Source organism: Heterocephalus glaber, unplaced genomic scaffold (assembly GCF_053883595.1).
Source record: "Heterocephalus glaber isolate CG9 unplaced genomic scaffold, H.glaber_assembly_v1.0 deba00001600, whole genome shotgun sequence".
In the NCBI taxonomy this organism is placed as follows: Eukaryota; Metazoa; Chordata; class Mammalia; order Rodentia; family Bathyergidae; genus Heterocephalus; species Heterocephalus glaber.
Genome location: NW_028258372.1, coordinates 2,070,343 through 2,076,292, shown reverse-complemented (window position 1 = coordinate 2,076,292; position 5,950 = coordinate 2,070,343). Strand labels below are relative to the sequence as shown.

General features: G+C 36.6%; 1 long non-coding RNA gene across 1 annotated transcript; it reads right to left on the bottom strand.

Moving 5' to 3' along the window:
* Nucleotides 1-234: 234 nt before the first annotated feature.
* Nucleotides 235-3,533, bottom strand: LOC147823055 (uncharacterized). Its single transcript, XR_015444483.1, has 2 exons — nucleotides 3,377-3,533; nucleotides 235-1,947 (listed from the first exon to the last, which is right to left on the bottom strand). It is a non-coding gene; the product is annotated as an uncharacterized LOC147823055 (long non-coding RNA).
* Between the last annotated feature and the right edge of the window lie 2,417 nt (nucleotides 3,534-5,950).

Sequence of the window (5,950 nt, the reverse complement as noted above, 5' to 3'; positions counted from 1 at the left end):
ACCAAGTCTCTTATATAATGTAATAAAATTAACTATGATTTGCTTTGTTTGGGAACTCTGAAGTAAAACAACCATATAGAGTTTTAATACTATGAACAAGACAGCATTGCAGGTATCCTGCAGACTCAAAGAACAGCTCTGAGATGAAGTTCAGTATGTTCCGAGACAGAAGGGACTGGCCTACTGGCCATCGAAAGCTGAGCTCAAGAATGCCCAAGACAACACTTAAAGATCTTAATCTCTGTACATTAGTTTAATACAAAAAAAGGACAGTGCTACATACAAATATACAGATCTGAAATGTAACATTTAAACATAAAATGCAAGAATATAATTAAGTGGCTTGGTAAGTTTTCTTCAGTGAGACTGAGTAGACAAATACAGACACATATGACTCTGACACATAATGAGCCAGAGAAGAACACGTTTTCTAAGCCATGATTAGCAAATTCCTCTGAAAATGGATGCAGGTATTACAAGCATCAAAGACGACACAGCTGGTAAACCAGGAGTCTCACCTACATTGTTCAGTGTAAGAGACACAGTAAGACCTATCAGAGACTGCAGCTAAAGGTCTGAAGTGTGGGTAATACAGATTTTTCAGGCCTCTGTCAATGATTAGACATTTGACATACAGACATCCTTAAATGTGAAAGTTCAGTACAGCTGCATTTGTTGCAAAATGACAATCTGCTGTGTATTACTCTGATAAATACTTTCAATTGGAAGGATCTATCTAGAAAGAAATGAAGAATCCTAAAAAGAAATTACTAGCTCCATGTTAACTTGTGGTAAAAGGTCCATGAAAAAAAAGTGTGGGCAAGAAACACTGGCTACACATCTACGATTAAGAGTAATTCTTAAAAGAAAACAAAAGAAAGTCTTGTACAAACAATAGCTGCCTTACCAAAAAAAACAAAAACAAAAAACCCCACACAACTCCATTAAAATTAATCACACAAAGGCAAATTGGCTGAATTTAGAATAACGATGTCAAAGCCAGCCTCGGCACCTGGACATTAATGTGATAAACTGCACCCAGGGCTGGGGCCTGTGGCCTGTGTAGCTCAGTGGTAGAGGTTATGCTTGGCGTGCCCAAGGCCATGGGTTCAAAACAGCACCACAAACAAAGGAGCTGCATCTAAAAACAATGTGCCTGCTGTTGTGTAGAACTGATGATCAGTTTCCAGCACATAAATAACTATTATGCAGCCCTCCCCTTTTTAAAGAAAGACATCTACCCGGGAAGCTCAGCAGAATATGATTCTCATGGAATTTCACAAAAGCTGCAAGGCAGCCAAGAGCTGATGGCATTTAAGGACAGTGAAAATTTTTATTCAGTGTCCACTGATGGGCTTTGTGCTGATATTAAAAAAAAAAAAAAATTGGGGGCCGGGGATTTAGCTCAGTGGTTCCAGTGCCTTCCTTGCAAGCGAAAGGTCCTGAGTTCAATCCTCGGTACCAAAAAAAAAAAAAAAATTTTAATTAAAAAAATACTACTCATCTACTACAGATCAAATGATGAAGAAAATATATTACAAGCTATCCTAGCATAGAGTACTGTATTTTTATCAGAGTTATTTAAATGAAGCTCTGTCTAGGCATTTGGCTGGAATCTAAATGCTGACAGACCCTATTTTCAACTCCCAGAATGAGTGAAGAGGCCTATGTGTCCAGGTTAATCCTCTTGGGCCGCAGTGGGTACCTCTTTCTCAAGGCACAGTCTGTAATCCGCCTTCTTCTCAGCACCAGGTCAGAGGCCGGCCGGGCAGCAGTCTCTGTAGGTGTGGCTTCCATCTGTGTCACAGAGCTACTCTCAGGCTGAGCATCTAGTTTCCCATCACAACCGGAAAAGACTTCTTGGTGGATCCTCTGGAGCTGGATAACAGGCTGCATCTTTAAAACTTGGGAAAATCCATCAGCTTGTTCAATCAACACAGGCAAAGTCTGAAAAGAAAACATCAAGCTCAGGTTAAAGCACAGAGATGGACACAACACGACATTTTAAATTCTTTAGGTCAAGCATTTTTCTGAGACCTAGTTTTTGAGATCAGGGGTCTTTGACTTAAATCTTCAAAACACCACTTTAAGCTGAGGAATTCTACCTAAAAAGCTAAGACTAAAAAGATACATTCTATTCCCACAATACTGGTAATGAAATTAAATTTTCCAGGCCTAATAGAATCTCAGCACTAAGGACTTAATGTCTGGAATTGTTTACTTAGGATAAGGAGTACTTTAGAAATCTCAACAGCAGGGATTAGCACATTCTTCCTATAAAGGACCAGATCGTAATTACTTTGGGCTCTAGAGGTCTTGTGTCTGTGTCATAAACCACAGATGATAGGTGAAGGAATGGGTGTGGCTGAGTTCCAATCAAGTGTATTCACAAAAAGAGCAGGCTAGATTTCAGCCTAGCCCACAATAGTACGCCACACTTGATCATGTACTGCTCTGAGAGACAGATGACTGCCAGAAAATTACAGAATCGATCCAGACCATTGAGTGTTTTCAGAAATTACCATCAGAAGGGAGATGCTGAAGGAGTTTAAGAATAATTTTCGGGGTGGAAGGGTTGAAGGGAGGGCAGGGGAATGGGGAGAAAATAAGAACCAAGATACACCATGTAAAGGTACAAGATCCCAATGATGAATGTAACTGTATTGTATACCTAAAATGTATCAATAAACTAAATGAAAAAAAAAAAAAAAAGAAGAATTTTCACATACCAGAAATCCAAAAGTTTTTCTGTTTAGGTAAAATAAATACCAAATGTAAACATTTTTATTAAAGCAATATTTACTCTCCAGTTGGAGAAGTAGTGGAACATGGTGGTTAAAAGTACAGATTCTAGGACTGGGGTGTAGCTCAGTGGCAAAGCACGTGTTTAGCATTTGTGAGGCCCTGGGTTCCACCCCTGGGACGAAGGGGTGGGGATGTAGATTCTAAATCCCAGCACTTAGTTACTTATCTGGTAATCTACTTAACCTCTTGGTGCCTCAGTTTCCTCATCTCTAAAATGGGGAAATAATAGTACCTATCTTGCAGGCTTAGACTAGAGATTAAAAGAGGTAATAAATGTAAAGCAGTTAGCTGCTGTCTCATTTACACCAAGTGCTCAATAAATACATGTTGATTAATTTTATCATCCAAAATTATTTGATGGACTGCTAACACTCAGAGCCCCAAAACTAGAACCAATCTCTAAAGCCAGGTATAATACCTGGCACATAGTAGGTGCCTGACATATAGAATCGTGAATGTTACTGTTACTTACTTAATGTATTAAAAAGATCTACAGAAAAGACTAAGAATTTATATCACAGTAAACCAAAACACATACGGATTTTACAATGTTTTTGCACACAGCTTTTACCTTCATGGCGTCACTGATCTCCTTAGCTATGGTTTCTCCTCTGCATTTCAAATTTTCCACACAAGAAACTATAAAGAAACATCCAAACAGTATTACAGTTTTTAAAAAATCTATCAGCAATGGGTCGGGGATTTAGCTCAGTGGTTCTGCCGCCTGCCTCGCAAGTGGAAGGACCTGAGTTCGATCCCCAGTACAAAAGAAAAAAAAAAATCCAACAGCAAATCATAAAAGGCACATGGGTGCTATCTGGACAGAATTCTACTAGGATTATTTACTTTAGCTTCATTTTTCTGAGAGTACTGTGTAATCTATTAAGAGAATACTTTGTAATCTATTAAAACAAATACTCTATTACATTTATTTAGTTAAATGAAACAATAAGAACACTAAAACAGCAGAGTAAAAGTTATCCACATAAGATAGTAGACAGAGCCCATTAGCATAGTCTTGAAAGTGTGTGTCTAAAAGACAGTCAGTCCAATGTTCCTCCTATATATTATCTACCACTGTTTAGTATCTTTGAAAACTATCATCACAAGTTTATATAAATATATGCAAATATTCAATTTTTGTGTTACTCTGAATTTTATGAATTCAAAATATTATTTCAGCTTAGCATATGCATCACACTATTCTGAGGCCACACCTAGATGAAATTCCTAGGGACAAAGAACTACACTATATGCCTGACCTGCCTGGGCTGCATCGAGTGCGTTCTCTTGGGCTGCATATAAAGTACATAAAATAGTTAACGTGTATAGGTAACAAAAACTCCTTTGTTTTTAGTATAACACTGGCATGTAACAGGTTGGACAGAACTGCCTGGAAAAACCAGAATGATGTAACCCATCAAATAGAGAATATCAAAGAGACTGAAATTATAAAAAGGAAACAAATAGAAATTCTAGAGCTGAAAGGTAAAATAATTGAAATGAAAAATTCACTAGAGAGATTTTGGTAGCAGATTTGAAAAGGCAAAAGAAAAAAAAATAGTGAATGTGAAGATAGGCCAAATGAATTATCTAGTCTGAGGGGAAGAAAGAAAACAGTAAATAAAAACAATAAATAGAGCCTATAAGCCCTGTGGACACTATGGAGCACAGCAATATATGCATAATTAAAACCTTAGAGAAGAGAAGCAAAACCAGTATTTAAAGATATGATGGCTGTTAACTTCTCAAATTTGATGAAAAACATGAATCTGCATATCCAAAAAGCTCAACAAATTTCAAGTGGAATAAGCTCAGAAAGCTATATCAAGACTTAATCAAAAGGTTGAAAGAGAATCTTGAGAGCAGCATGAGAGAGGCAACTTATCATATATAAGGGGCCCCCAGAAGACCAACAGCCACTGTCTCATCAGAAACCAGGTGGAACAGAAGGCAGCAAGGTGCATGAACAGTTAAAGTGCCAAAAGACAAACTTTGCTAACCAAGAAGTTGATGTCTGGACAAAATATCCTTCAACAGTGAAGGAAAAATGAAGACATTCCCAGATAAAGTTGAAGGAGACTATCATTAGTAGAACTGTACTATAAAGATATTGAAAGTATTTTTCAAGCCGAAATTAAAAAAAACACACAACAGTATTTTGAAGCCATATAAAGAAATAAAGAATACCAGTGATGGTAACTACAAAGGAAAATATAAAAAGCCAGCATTATTGCATTTTTGGTTCATAACTCTTTGTCTATATTACTTAAAAAACAAATAGATAAAACAGTAATTAAAAGTTTATAGTAATGAACAAACAATGTATACAAATATAATTTGTGACAATGACAACATAAAGGGAGAGAGACAGCTTGGATAAGAAGGGAAATTAAGTAATACTGAAACTATGTAGTATTGAAACTAAGTTAGTTTCGAATTATATTGTTATAAATTTAAGACATGAATTGTAATCCCCAGGGAAGCTACTAAAAGTTCTGCAGAAAAGAAAAATGGTATACCACAAAAAGATCAATCAAATAAAAAAGGTAGTAATGAAAAAAAGCTGAGGAACAAAAAGGTAAAGAAATATAGAAAATAAATATCAAAATGGCAGAAGTCCTTTTGTATCAGTAATTACTTTAAATATATATGGATTTGGGCCGGGGATTTAGCTCAGTGGTTCTGGTGCCTGCCTCGCAAGCGCAAGGTCCCGAATTCAATCCCCATTACCAAAAAAAAAGAAAGAAAAAAAAAATATATATATATATATGGATTAAAAACTCTAAAAGCAGAAGTTGGCAAATAAAGAAAGATAGGATCCAATTATATTTTATCTACGTGAGACTCACTTTAGAGTCACAGGGTGAAAATGAAAGGATGAACTAAGATGTTCCATGCAAACAGGAACCAAAACAGCCAGAGTGGTTGTACTAATATCGAACAAAATGGACGTTAAGTCCAAAATTGTTATGAAAGAGAGTGTATCTGTAAAAGGCCAATCCATCCAGAAGAGCTGACAGTTATAAACATACACACCTGACAGAGCTCCAAACGACATAAAAGCTGACAAACCTGAAGGGAGCAGCGTTAGTCTCCATTTAAAGGAAATGCTCAGAATCAAATCTACAGAGACAGAAAAACT